The 15562-nt window shown below is 45.0% G+C and overlaps 1 long non-coding RNA gene across 1 annotated transcript; it reads right to left on the bottom strand.

The window, feature by feature from the left end:
• On the bottom strand, positions 1-712 carry LOC139434583 (uncharacterized). The gene is made up of 2 exons (XR_011643906.1): positions 501-712; positions 1-145 (listed from the first exon to the last, which is right to left on the bottom strand). It is a non-coding gene; the product is annotated as an uncharacterized lncRNA (long non-coding RNA).
• Positions 713-15562: the final 14850 nt, after the last annotated feature.

Here is a 15562-nt window from a genome sequence, read left to right as displayed (position 1 = left end):
TTTGGTATTCTTTCACAACCATGTTATGGGTTTATTAGACTGAGCAAACATAAACATATGTGGTGATCCCACGGGTTCTTGTTTGCAGACAGCGGCGATTGGAGCATCCGTAGGCTGCACAAAAGTCCGGCATAGTCAGGTACTTCTGTAAACACAAAGCCAGCAAATTCCTGTATCATAATGCAAGATGTTTTTTAACAAGCCAAACCACTTGGAAGAAATCATGTGTAACTTAAGTTATGTTGAAAAGAAAGAGCAGTTCTGCCTCTCCCACTGGTGTAAAGTTGCTGGGTGAACTTTGTAATACTAGGTCTCACTGACAGCCTCTTGTTATTAGCCAGCTAATAAATACAACCACATACACAAAGAAAAGCTGCAATTTCAACATTTCCAAGCATCCTGTATCATATCCATGCTAATAATGTTTATAATAAACCAAACCGTTTGTAAATCAGTCAAGATTTCAGCGAGTTAAGAGTATTTTTGTGCAGATCACTCACCTTACAACAGCTACCATAACGTGAATCAGAGTAACTGTTGACTGTAGCAAGATGGCGGCCAGTCAGCTACGCTGGAAAATCTCCCATGAGCCATCTAGTGTTTATATATATCTATGGTGGAGGTGTCCTGAGAGTGGAGGTCTGCACCGGAACTGTCCTGAGAGAGTGGAGGTCTGCACCGGAACTGTCCTGAGAGTGGAGGTCTGCAGGCAGACCCCTCTCATGCAACTTGGCAATGAATTTGATTTAAGGTAGCACTAGACAGGTGGGCCACAAGGTGGAGCTAACACTGCTCTCTAAATAAATGAACAGCACAGTCGATCACAAAACTGCTTTGATTTTGACACATACAATGAAAGGGTTTGTTCTGAATAACATACATCTAACTAAATCACAACATTTAAGATACTTTTGAGTGTAAATTACACAACGAAGCATGGCCAATTGCAGACAATCAAAACATGTCTGTTAATGAGGATGTGAATTACAAATATTAAGAAAGGCAGTAAATAATATTTAGAAATTGTTAACCATTTCTGAAAATATAACAATATTCATGGATGAGGTAAAAAGATTATCTCCAAACTAAAGAGAGACCTAAGAGGCATGTCATGTGATGCTTAATGTGATTCCAATGTGATGCTCTTATCATAAATACAACTATTGGCAGAATAGCTTCGTAGTAATAAAGCTATGATATAATCAGCACACTCTGTTGAAACTAAAGGGCATCACATTATGCGGGACAATCAGAAATCATTATGCCTATAAACTGAAGAGATCAATTATCTAACTGAGGGGTTTTCCTGATTAGTGGAGATCAGTGAGGTTACGTAATTAATTTGAACAGCTCACACTGTGCATCAGGCTGCCTCACTGAGGGCTTTTGTTTTGAAGGGCTGACGCTCCAGTGATCTGCAGACCTTCATTGGACACACACACACACACACACACACACACACACACACACACACACACACACACACACACACACACACACACACACACACACACACACACACACACGCACGCACGCACGCACGCACGCACACACACACACACACACACACACACACACACACACACACACACACACACACACACACAGTGGGGAAATGTTCATATAAATACATAAACTCAGATAGCAAAGTAAGATATTTGAGATACTTGTACTTTTAAGTTGAATAATACTTCCCAATCATTCAGGGGAAAATATTTTACTTTTGGATTGTTCTACACTACATTATTTTGGCACTTAACAATAACATTTTAAATGTAAAACAAATGATGAGCTTACAAAATATGCAATAATGCATTGTTTAAGATTCACGTACACATGAATGCATTAGTAAAAGTACATGTGAAAATATGTATTTTTATTTTGATACTAGTACATTTCCCTCTGTACTTTTGTATTTGCACATACAGTACGTAATAGTAAATTAATTGTAATTTTAATAGAAATAATAATCAGAAGATATAGTATGATATGGTAGCATTATAATGACAGGGGCCATACAGCCAACTAATGAGACCTTTAATTTTGATACAATTTGAGTACATTTGTGTACATTTTCGAATGCAGTGAAGTATTTTTACTTCAGTAAAGGATACTTCATCCACAACAGGGCCAGAGCATCTTAACTTCAAACACAAAGAAATAGCAGCAAGTGTTTTGACTGTTATTGCTATATTGGAGCACTTATGTTGAGGGAAATACTTGCAGCAGAAGAGGAGCAGCATTTACAACACTTACTTAAACTCCCACTTTCTGGTTTAGTCTGCTCATCTACAAAGGCTGTCATGGGGAGATGCAGACTTATGTATCTTAATAATAAGGAAGTCTGAAGGAAGATCTTACAAAGGCTGAAAACGGTGCATAAACAGAACTTATATCAAAGTGTTGATGCGTTTAAAATACTAAGAAATATTAATGAATTCAAGCGATTTTCATTGCAGCCTAGCAAAATAAATACACACTGAGAATGTGTGTACGACAGTTGTCTGACTCCTCACCCCGACTTGAACTCCAGGATGCACAGCGTGACTAAAGCCACAGACAGTTAGTGGTTTCACATTCACTCAGTAATCCTTGATGAAGTTGTAATGGAGCGGCCGTAGAAAGAGGCTTGCCTAATGAAGGATTAACTGTGCTACCTGCTGAGAGGGACTTTTAGGGATGTAGGGGTCAAAAGCAGTATTAAAAGTGATTTCCCTGGGTTGGCACTTTCGTCCAAGACTTTCTGAATCACTGAAAGGAACAACGTCCAGTTGAGTAAATCATGTAATCTGATAGTGTTGCTAAAATGAGGCTGCCCTCCATTCAGGATCAGTCTGGATTCAGTGGGCAAGTGTGTCTAACTACTTAACAATGTGTGCTTTAAGCACAATCTCAATTAATGACGTGTTTCTGTCTTTCTCTGTCGAGTTAACCTATTGCTGCATACTCTCCCATATTATATGTCCTTTTATGCTCTGTAAATCAATAAGAAACATCGATTTGTTTTTATCATAATGTTTTAATCTCCTTTGCTAATGATTTTTGTCTTTTCAGGTGATCCATATATGATGAGCAGAGAGACACAGAAAAATACAAGAGATAATTTATATTTTGATCAATTCCAAGAGGGAATAATTGCTCTAAGACATTGGTAATAAGAATGTCAGCCTAGTAGTATAAACATCTTCATAATTTAAACATCTTGTTATTTTTTTATCTTGAAATGGATAGATAATTTCTCTGGGGGTAGCACTTCTTGAATTGGTCAATGAAAATGTCTGAAGACTGATCAAAGCTGCCAAGTGGCCTGGCGGTGACCTCATACTCAGTATGCAGTTGATTAATCAAAGTAAGTATATTAGTGAAATATCAATGTGTCAGAGTCTCAATAGTGTAGCGTTATACTACTGTAGACAAATCATCCAAACACCACCAGACTTCAGACTATCATCAATGGTCCGGCCCTCAACAGCCCTACGTGAAATTTGAAATCTCAACATATGCCGTTTCCATGGCAACGCATCCCTCGCCAAAAAATCCCATGTTGTTGTAAGTCAATGGAAAATCGTCCAAACAGCCCCAGACTTCATATGATGGCTAATGGTCCGGCCCTCAACAGCTCTGTCAATTATGGGATGTCATCATTTCGCGTTGCCATGGTAACGCATCCCTCGCCATCAAACATCATGTTGTCGTAATTCAATGGAAAATCATCTAAACACCACCAGACTTCAGACTATCATCAATGGTCCGGCCCTCAACAGCTCTACGTGAGATCGGAAATCTCAATGTATGCCGTTGCCATGGCAACGCGTCCCTCGCCAAAAAATCCCATGTTGTTCTAAGTCAATGGAAAATCATCCAAACAGCACCAGACTTCAGACTATCATTAATGGTACGGCCCTCAACAGCTCTACATGAAATCGGAAATCTCAATGTATGCCGTTTCCATGGCAACGCTTCCCTCGCCATAAACGACGGTGTCGCTGTAAATCCAATGGACACTGTCCCATCGTCCCCCAATCTTCACTTTTATATCACCGGTCCATGCCTCAACAGCTCCAAGTTCAATCTGAAATCTCACTGTATGCCGTTTCCATGGCAACGCCTCCCTCGCCGTGAAACACGGTGTTGCCCTAATTCAATGGAAAAGGTTCCAAACGGCACCAGACTTCAGATGTTGACTAATGGTCTGGCCCTCAGCAGCTCTATGTCAATTAGGGGATGTCATCATATGCCGTTTCCATGGCAACACGTCCCTCGCCATGAAACACGGTGTTGTCCTAATTCAATGGAAAATGGTCCAAACAGCACCAGACTTTATATGATGGCTAATGGTCCGGCCCTCAACAGCTCTATGTCAATTATGGGATGTCATCATTTGGCGTTGCCATGGCAACGCATCCCTCGCCGTCAAACATCATGTTGTCGTAATTCAATGGAAATGGTTCCAAACAGCACCAGACTTCAGACTATCATCAATGGTCCGGCCCTCAACAGCTCTACGTGACATTGGAAATCTCAATGTATGCCGTTTCCATGGAAACGCATCCCCCCCCCAAAAAAATCCCATGTTGTTGTAAGTCAATGGAAAATTGTCCAAACAGCATCAGACTTCATATGATGGCTAATGGTCCGGCCCTCAACAGCTCTATGTCAATTATGGGATGTCATCATTTGGCGTTGCCATGGCAACGCATCCCTCGCCCTCAAACATCATGTTGTCGTAATTCAATGGAAAATCGTCCAAACACCACCAGACTTCAGACTATCATCAATGGTCCGGCCCTCAACAGCTCTACGTGACATTGGACATCTCAATGTATGCCGTTTCCATGGAAACGAATCCCTCGCCAAAAAATCCGATGTTGTTGTAAGTCAATGGAAAATCGTCCAAACAGCACCAGATTTCAGATGATGACTAATGGTCCGGCCCTCAACAGCTCTACGCCAATTATGGGATGTCATCATATGCCGTTTCCATGGCAACGCGTCCCTCGCCATGAAACACGGTGTTGCCCTAATTCAATGGAAAAGGTTCCAAACGCCACCAGACTTCAGATGTTGACTAATGGTCCGGCCCTCAGCAGCTCTATGTCAATTAGGGGATGTCATCATATGCCGTTTCCATGGGAACACGTCCCTCGCCATGAAACACGGTGTTGCCCTAATTCAATGGAAAATAGTCCAAACACCACCAGACTTCATATGATGGCTCCTAGTCCGGCCCTCAACAGCTCTACGTGAGATCGGAAATCTCAATGTATGCCGTTGCCATGGCAACGCGTCCCTCGCCAAAAAATCCCATGTTGTTCTAAGTCAATGGAAAATCATCCAAACAGCACCAGACTTCAGACTATCATTAATGGTACGGCCCTCAACAGCTCTACATGAAATCGGAAATCTCAATGTATGCCGTTTCCATGGCAACGCTTCCCTCGCCATAAACGACGGTGTCGCTGTAAATCCAATGGACACTGTCCCATCGTCCCCCAATCTTCACTTTTATATCACCGGTCCATGCCTCAACAGCTCCAAGTTCAATCTGAAATCTCACTGTATGCCGTTTCCATGGCAACGCCTCCCTCGCCGTGAAACACGGTGTTGCCCTAATTCAATGGAAAAGGTTCCAAACGGCACCAGACTTCAGATGTTGACTAATGGTCTGGCCCTCAGCAGCTCTATGTCAATTAGGGGATGTCATCATATGCCGTTTCCATGGCAACACGTCCCTCGCCATGAAACACGGTGTTGTCCTAATTCAATGGAAAATGGTCCAAACAGCACCAGACTTTATATGATGGCTAATGGTCCGGCCCTCAACAGCTCTATGTCAATTATGGGATGTCATCATTTGGCGTTGCCATGGCAACGCATCCCTCGCCGTCAAACATCATGTTGTCGTAATTCAATGGAAATGGTTCCAAACAGCACCAGACTTCAGACTATCATCAATGGTCCGGCCCTCAACAGCTCTACGTGACATTGGAAATCTCAATGTATGCCGTTTCCATGGAAACGCATCCCCCCCCCAAAAAAATCCCATGTTGTTGTAAGTCAATGGAAAATTGTCCAAACAGCACCAGACTTCATATGATGGCTAATGGTCCGGCCCTCAACAGCTCTATGTCAATTATGGGATGTCATCATTTGGCGTTGCCATGGCAACGCATCCCTCGCCCTCAAACATCATGTTGTCGTAATTCAATGGAAAATCGTCCAAACACCACCAGACTTCAGACTATCATCAATGGTCCGGCCCTCAACAGCTCTACGTGACATTGGACATCTCAATGTATGCCGTTTCCATGTAAACGAATCCCTCGCCAAAAAATCCGATGTTGTTGTAAGTCAATGGAAAATCGTCCAAACAGCACCAGATTTCAGATGATGACTAATGGTCCGGCCCTCAACAGCTCTACGCCAATTATGGGATGTCATCATATGCCGTTTCCATGGCAACGCGTCCCTCGCCATGAAACACGGTGTTGCCCTAATTCAATGGAAAAGGTTCCAAACGCCACCAGACTTCAGATGTTGACTAATGGTCCGGCCCTCAGCAGCTCTATGTCAATTAGGGGATGTCATCATATGCCGTTTCCATGGGAACACGTCCCTCGCCATGAAACACGGTGTTGCCCTAATTCAATGGAAAATAGTCCAAACACCACCAGACTTCATATGATGGCTCCTAGTCCGGCCCTCAACAGCTCTACGTGAAATCTGAAATCTCAACGTATGCCGTTGCCATGGTATCCCTCGCCATGAAACATAATTCAATGGAAAATGGTCCAAACTGCGCCAGACTTCAGACTATCATTAATGGTCCGGCCCTCATCAGCTCGACGCCAATTATGGCTAAATATATTGGCCGAGTCCTCCAGACACCTAGACACACACGTCGACGTGCGGACAACAGCCTGCGGAACGTCGAAGACCCGCTCAACGCTGCTTGCAGCTTTAATTTATTATTATTATTATTTGCCATCTAGAAACGCTCTTTTGAGCCCCTTAACATATGTGAAAACTCACCAAATTTTGCACACGCGTCAATCCGTGACAAAATTGCAATGTGTTATTGGTCCCGGAACTTTGCGTCAAAAATTGCGTAGGCCACGCCCACTTCCGTTTTTGACGTTAACTCCCCCTATTTTAACTTTCACGTAAACGAACGAAACTCGCCACGCATATCTAGGGTGCGGAGACGAACCAAAAAGCCTCTTGGAGGGGTAAAAAATAACGTACAGGAAGTCGGCCATTTTGAATTTGGTGTCGAAAACACGCGATTTTATCGCGTTTTTTGCCCTATTTCGCGTACCTACGAAATCTATCTCCTCCTAGGGACTTTTATCGTACGACTCGAAAATTCGTCGGGTAGCTTCGCGACACATGGGAGAGCTTAAGTTATCACGAGAAAATCTTTGATCCGTACGGCGTAGCCGTTATCTTCCGCCAAAGTTCGCGTTCGTACGATTTTTGGCGGTCCCTCGCCATGGAACCCGATGATGTCATAACTCAAACTGACATTCTCAGAACGCCACCAAACTTCACATGACGTTTAGCACCACAGCCCTGAACAGCTCTAGGTCAAATCTGATGTTACTTAATTTGGCGTTACCATGGCAACGGATCCTTCGCCATAAACAACGGTGTCGCTGTAAATGCAATGGACACGGTCCCATCGTCCCCCAATCTTCACTTTTATATCACTGGTCCATGCCTCAACAGCTCCAAGTGAAATCTGAAATCTCAACGTATGCCGTTTCCATGGAAACGGCATCCCTCGCCAAAACATCCGATGTTGTTGTAAGTCAATGGAAATTCGTCCAAACACCACCAGACTTCAGACTGTCATCAATGGTCCGGCCCTCAACAGCTCCAAGTGAAATCTGAAATCTCAACGGATGCCGTTTCCATGGAAACGCATCCCTCGCCGTCAAACATCATGTCGTCGTAATTCAATGGAAAATCATCCAAACACCACCAGACTTCAGACTATCATCAATGGTCCGGCCCTCAACAGCCCTACGTGAAATTTGAAATCTCAACATATGCCGTTTCCATGGCAACGCATCCCTCGCCAAAAAATCCCATGTTGTTGTAAGTCAATGGAAAATCGTCCAAACAGCCCCAGACTTCATATGATGGCTAATGGTCCGGCCCTCAACAGCTCTGTCAATTATGGGATGTCATCATTTCGCGTTGCCATGGTAACGCATCCCTCGCCATCAAACATCATGTTGTCGTAATTCAATGGAAAATCATCTAAACACCACCAGACTTCAGACTATCATCAATGGTCCGGCCCTCAACAGCTCTACGTGAGATCGGAAATCTCAATGTATGCCGTTGCCATGGCAACGCGTCCCTCGCCAAAAAATCCCATGTTGTTCTAAGTCAATGGAAAATCATCCAAACAGCACCAGACTTCAGACTATCATTAATGGTACGGCCCTCAACAGCTCTACATGAAATCGGAAATCTCAATGTATGCCGTTTCCATGGCAACGCTTCCCTCGCCATAAACGACGGTGTCGCTGTAAATCCAATGGACACTGTCCCATCGTCCCCCAATCTTCACTTTTATATCACCGGTCCATGCCTCAACAGCTCCAAGTTCAATCTGAAATCTCACTGTATGCCGTTTCCATGGCAACGCCTCCCTCGCCGTGAAACACGGTGTTGCCCTAATTCAATGGAAAAGGTTCCAAACGGCACCAGACTTCAGATGTTGACTAATGGTCTGGCCCTCAGCAGCTCTATGTCAATTAGGGGATGTCATCATATGCCGTTTCCATGGCAACACGTCCCTCGCCATGAAACACGGTGTTGTCCTAATTCAATGGAAAATGGTCCAAACAGCACCAGACTTTATATGATGGCTAATGGTCCGGCCCTCAACAGCTCTATGTCAATTATGGGATGTCATCATTTGGCGTTGCCATGGCAACGCATCCCTCGCCGTCAAACATCATGTTGTCGTAATTCAATGGAAATGGTTCCAAACAGCACCAGACTTCAGACTATCATCAATGGTCCGGCCCTCAACAGCTCTACGTGACATTGGAAATCTCAATGTATGCCGTTTCCATGGAAACGCATCCCCCCCCCAAAAAAATCCCATGTTGTTGTAAGTCAATGGAAAATTGTCCAAACAGCACCAGACTTCATATGATGGCTAATGGTCCGGCCCTCAACAGCTCTATGTCAATTATGGGATGTCATCATTTGGCGTTGCCATGGCAACGCATCCCTCGCCCTCAAACATCATGTTGTCGTAATTCAATGGAAAATCGTCCAAACACCACCAGACTTCAGACTATCATCAATGGTCCGGCCCTCAACAGCTCTACGTGACATTGGACATCTCAATGTATGCCGTTTCCATGGAAACGAATCCCTCGCCAAAAAATCCGATGTTGTTGTAAGTCAATGGAAAATCGTCCAAACAGCACCAGATTTCAGATGATGACTAATGGTCCGGCCCTCAACAGCTCTACGCCAATTATGGGATGTCATCATATGCCGTTTCCATGGCAACGCGTCCCTCGCCATGAAACACGGTGTTGCCCTAATTCAATGGAAAAGGTTCCAAACGCCACCAGACTTCAGATGTTGACTAATGGTCCGGCCCTCAGCAGCTCTATGTCAATTAGGGGATGTCATCATATGCCGTTTCCATGGGAACACGTCCCTCGCCATGAAACACGGTGTTGCCCTAATTCAATGGAAAATAGTCCAAACACCACCAGACTTCATATGATGGCTCCTAGTCCGGCCCTCAACAGCTCTACGTGAAATCTGAAATCTCAACGTATGCCGTTGCCATGGTATCCCTCGCCATGAAACATAATTCAATGGAAAATGGTCCAAACTGCGCCAGACTTCAGACTATCATTAATGGTCCGGCCCTCATCAGCTCGACGCCAATTATGGCTAAATATATTGGCCGAGTCCTCCAGACACCTAGACACACACGTCGACGTGCGGACAACAGCCTGCGGAACGTCGAAGACCCGCTCAACGCTGCTTGCAGCTTTAATTTATTATTATTATTATTTGCCATCTAGAAACGCTCTTTTGAGCCCCTTAACATATGTGAAAACTCACCAAATGTTGCACACGCGTCAATCCGTGACAAAATTGCAATGTGTTATTGGTCCCGGAACTTTGCGTCAAAAATTGCGTAGGCCACGCCCACTTCCGTTTTTGACGTTAACTCCCCCTATTTTAACTTTCACGTAAACGAACGAAACTCGCCACGCATATCTAGGGTGCGGAGACGAACCAAAAAGCCTCTTGGAGGGGTAAAAAATAACGTACAGGAAGTCGGCCATTTTGAATTTGGTGTCGAAAACACGCGATTTTATCGCGTTTTTTGCCCTATTTCGCGTACCTACGAAATCTATCTCCTCCTAGGGACTTTTATCGTACGACTCGAAAATTCGTCGGGTAGCTTCGCGACACATGGGAGAGCTTAAGTTATCACGAGAAAATCTTTGATCCGTACGGCGTAGCCGTTATCTTCCGCCAAAGTTCGCGTTCGTACGATTTTTGGCGGTCCCTCGCCATGGAACCCGATGATGTCATAACTCAAACTGACATTCTCAGAACGCCACCAAACTTCACATGACGTTTAGCACCACAGCCCTGAACAGCTCTAGGTCAAATCTGATGTTACTTAATTTGGCGTTACCATGGCAACGGATCCTTCGCCATAAACAACGGTGTCGCTGTAAATGCAATGGACACGGTCCCATCGTCCCCCAATCTTCACTTTTATATCACTGGTCCATGCCTCAACAGCTCCAAGTGAAATCTGAAATCTCAACGTATGCCGTTTCCATGGAAACGGCATCCCTCGCCAAAACATCCGATGTTGTTGTAAGTCAATGGAAATTCGTCCAAACACCACCAGACTTCAGACTGTCATCAATGGTCCGGCCCTCAACAGCTCCAAGTGAAATCTGAAATCTCAACGGATGCCGTTTCCATGGAAACGCATCCCTCGCCGTCAAACATCATGTCGTCGTAATTCAATGGAAAATCATCCAAACACCACCAGACTTCAGACTATCATCAATGGTCCGGCCCTCAACAGCCCTACGTGAAATTTGAAATCTCAACATATGCCGTTTCCATGGCAACGCATCCCTCGCCGTCAAACATCATGTCGTCGTAATTCAATGGAAAATCATCCAAACACCACCACACTTCAGACTATCATCAATGGTCCGGCCCTCAACAGCTCCAAGTGAAATCTGAAATCTCAACGTATGCCGTTTCCATGGCAACGCGTCCCTCGCCATGAAACATCATGTTGTCGTAATTCTATGGAAAATCATCCAAACACAACCAGACTTCATATGATGGCTAATGGTCCGGCCCTCAACAGCTCTATGTCAATTATGGGATGTCATCATTTGGCGTTGCCATGGTAACGCATCCCACGCCGTCAAACATCATGTTGTCGTCATTCAATAGAAAATCATCCAAACACCACCAGACTTCAGACTATCATCAATGGTCCGGCCCTCAACAGCCCTACGTGACATTTGAAATCTCAACATATGCCGTTTCCATGGCAACGCGTCCCTCGCCAAAAAATCCCATGTTGTTGTAAGTCAATGGAAAATCGTCCAAACAGCCCCAGACTTCATATGATGGCTAATGGTCCGGCCCTCAACAGCTCTGTCAATTATGGGATGTCATCATTTCGCGTTGCCATGGTAACGCATCCCTCGCCATCAAACATCATGTTGTCGTAATTCAATGGAAAATCATCTAAACACCACCAGACTTCAGACTATCATCAATGGTCCGGCCCTCAACAGCTCTACGTGAGATCGGAAATCTCAATGTATGCCGTTGCCATGGCAACGCGTCCCTCGCCAAAAAATCCCATGTTGTTCTAAGTCAATGGAAAATCATCCAAACAGCACCAGACTTCAGACTATCATTAATGGTACGGCCCTCAACAGCTCTACATGAAATCGGAAATCTCAATGTATGCCGTTTCCATGGCAACGCTTCCCTCGCCATAAACGACGGTGTCGCTGTAAATCCAATGGACACTGTCCCATCGTCCCCCAATCTTCACTTTTATATCACCGGTCCATGCCTCAACAGCTCCAAGTTCAATCTGAAATCTCACTGTATGCCGTTTCCATGGCAACGCCTCCCTCGCCGTGAAACACGGTGTTGCCCTAATTCAATGGAAAAGGTTCCAAACGGCACCAGACTTCAGATGTTGACTAATGGTCTGGCCCTCAGCAGCTCTATGTCAATTAGGGGATGTCATCATATGCCGTTTCCATGGCAACACGTCCCTCGCCATGAAACACGGTGTTGTCCTAATTCAATGGAAAATGGTCCAAACAGCACCAGACTTTATATGATGGCTAATGGTCCGGCCCTCAACAGCTCTATGTCAATTATGGGATGTCATCATTTGGCGTTGCCATGGCAACGCATCCCTCGCCGTCAAACATCATGTTGTCGTAATTCAATGGAAATGGTTCCAAACAGCACCAGACTTCAGACTATCATCAATGGTCCGGCCCTCAACAGCTCTACGTGACATTGGAAATCTCAATGTATGCCGTTTCCATGGAAACGCATCCCCCCCCCAAAAAAATCCCATGTTGTTGTAAGTCAATGGAAAATTGTCCAAACAGCACCAGACTTCATATGATGGCTAATGGTCCGGCCCTCAACAGCTCTATGTCAATTATGGGATGTCATCATTTGGCGTTGCCATGGCAACGCATCCCTCGCCCTCAAACATCATGTTGTCGTAATTCAATGGAAAATCGTCCAAACACCACCAGACTTCAGACTATCATCAATGGTCCGGCCCTCAACAGCTCTACGTGACATTGGACATCTCAATGTATGCCGTTTCCATGGAAACGAATCCCTCGCCAAAAAATCCGATGTTGTTGTAAGTCAATGGAAAATCGTCCAAACAGCACCAGATTTCAGATGATGACTAATGGTCCGGCCCTCAACAGCTCTACGCCAATTATGGGATGTCATCATATGCCGTTTCCATGGCAACGCGTCCCTCGCCATGAAACACGGTGTTGCCCTAATTCAATGGAAAAGGTTCCAAACGCCACCAGACTTCAGATGTTGACTAATGGTCCAGCCCTCAGCAGCTCTATGTCAATTAGGGGATGTCATCATATGCCGTTTCCATGGGAACACGTCCCTCGCCATGAAACACGGTGTTGCCCTAATTCAATGGAAAATAGTCCAAACACCACCAGACTTCATATGATGGCTCCTAGTCCGGCCCTCAACAGCTCTACGTGAAATCTGAAATCTCAACGTATGCCGTTGCCATGGTATCCCTCGCCATGAAACATAATTCAATGGAAAATGGTCCAAACTGCGCCAGACTTCAGACTATCATTAATGGTCCGGCCCTCATCAGCTCGACGCCAATTATGGCTAAATATATTGGCCGAGTCCTCCAGACACCTAGACACACACGTCGACGTGCGGACAACAGCCTGCGGAACGTCGAAGACCCGCTCAACGCTGCTTGCAGCTTTAATTATTATTATTATTTTAATCTTTTGCGCGCCCTTTTGAGCCCCGCAGCATATGTGAAAACTCACCAAATTTTGCACACGCGTCAAAAGTGTGGCAACTTGAAGTACGTCATTGGTCCCGGAACTTAACGTAAAAAATTGCGTAGGCCACGCCCACTTCCGTTTTTGACGTTAACTCCCCCTATTTTAACTTTCACGTAAACGAGCGAAACTCGCCACGCATATCTAGAGTGCGGAGACGAACCAAAAAGCCTCTTGGAGGGGTAACATATAACGTACAGGAAGTCGGCCATTTTGAATTTGGTGTCGAAAAAACGCGATTTTATCGCGTTTTTTGCCCTATTTCGCGTACCTACGAAATCTATCTCCTCCTAGGGACTTTTATCGTACGACTCGAAAATTCGTCGGGTAGCTTCGCGAGACATGGGAGAGCTTAAGTTATCACGAGAATTTTTTTCTTTCGCACGGCGTAGCCGTGATTTGTCGCCAAAGTTCGCGTTCGTACGATTTTTGGCGGTCCCTCGCCATGGAACCCGATGATGTCATAACTCAAACTGACATTCTCAGAACGCCACCAAACTTCACATGACGTTTAGCACCACAGCCCTGAACAGCTCTAGGTCAAATCTGATGTTAGTTAATTTGGCGTTACCATGGCAACGGATCCTTCGCCATAAACAACGGTGTCGCTGTAAATGCAATGGACACGGTCCCATCGTCCCCCAATCTTCACTTTTATATCACTGGTCCATGCCTCAACAGCTCCAAGTGAAATCTGAAATCTCAACGTATGCCGTTTCCATGGAAACGGCATCCCTCGCCAAAACATCCGATGTTGTTGTAAGTCAATGGAAAATCGTCCAAACAGCACCAGACTTCAGACTATCATCAATGGTCCGGCCCTCAACAGCTCCAAGTGAAATCTGAAATCTCAACGGATGCCGTTTCCATGGAAACGCATCCCTCGCCGTCAAACATCATGTCGTCGTAATTCAATGGAAAATCATCCAAACAGCACGAGACTTCAGACTATCATCAATGGTCCGGCCCTCAACAGCTCTACGCCAATTATGGGATGTCATAATATGCCGTTTCCATGGCAACGCGTCTCTCGCCGTGAAACACGGTGTTGTCCTAATTCAATGGAAAAGGTTCCAAACGGCACCAGACTTCATATGATGGCTAATGGTCCGGCCCTCAACAGCTCTATGTCAATTATGGGATGTCATCATTTGGCGTTGCCATGGCAACGCATCCCTCGCCATCAAACATCATGTTGTCGTAATTCAATTGAAAATCATCCAAACACCACCAGACTTCAGACTATCATCAATGGTCCGGCCCTCAACAGCTCTATGTGAAATCTGAAATCTCACCATTTGTCGTTTCTATGGCAACGCTTCCCTCGCCATCAAACACGGTGTTGTCCTAATTCAATGGAAAAGGTTCCAAACGGCACCAGACTTCATATGATGGCTGATGGTCCATGCCTCAACAGCTCTACGTGAAATCTGAAATCTCAACGAATGCCGTTTCCATGGAAACGCATCCCTCGCCAACAAATCCAATGTTGTCCTAATTCAATGGAAAATCATCCAAATAGCACCACACTTCAGATGATGGCTAATGGTCCGGCCCTCAACAGCTCTATGTGAAATCTGAAATCTCACCATTTGTCCGTACGTTGACACGTCGACGTGCGGGCAACAGCCTGCGGAACGTCGAAGACCCGCTCAACGCTGCTTGCAGCTTTAATTATGATAATTATTTGAACTTTTGAAACGCACTTTTGACCCCCGCAGCATATGTGAAAACTCACCAAATTTTGCAGTCGCGTCAAAAGTGGCGCAACTTCAAGTATGTCATTGGTCCCGGAACTTAACGTCAAAAATTGCGTAGGCCACGCCCACTTCCGTTTTTGACGTTAACTCCCCCTATTTTAACTTTCACGTAAACGAACGAAACTCGCCACGCATATCTAGGGTGCGGAGACGAACCAAAAA

Source organism: Pseudochaenichthys georgianus, chromosome 10 (assembly GCF_902827115.2).
Source record: "Pseudochaenichthys georgianus chromosome 10, fPseGeo1.2, whole genome shotgun sequence".
NCBI classification, from domain to species: Eukaryota; Metazoa; Chordata; class Actinopteri; order Perciformes; family Channichthyidae; genus Pseudochaenichthys; species Pseudochaenichthys georgianus.
The sequence above is the reverse complement of the archived record's forward strand: the minus strand, read 5'-3'. Positions and strand labels throughout refer to the sequence as shown.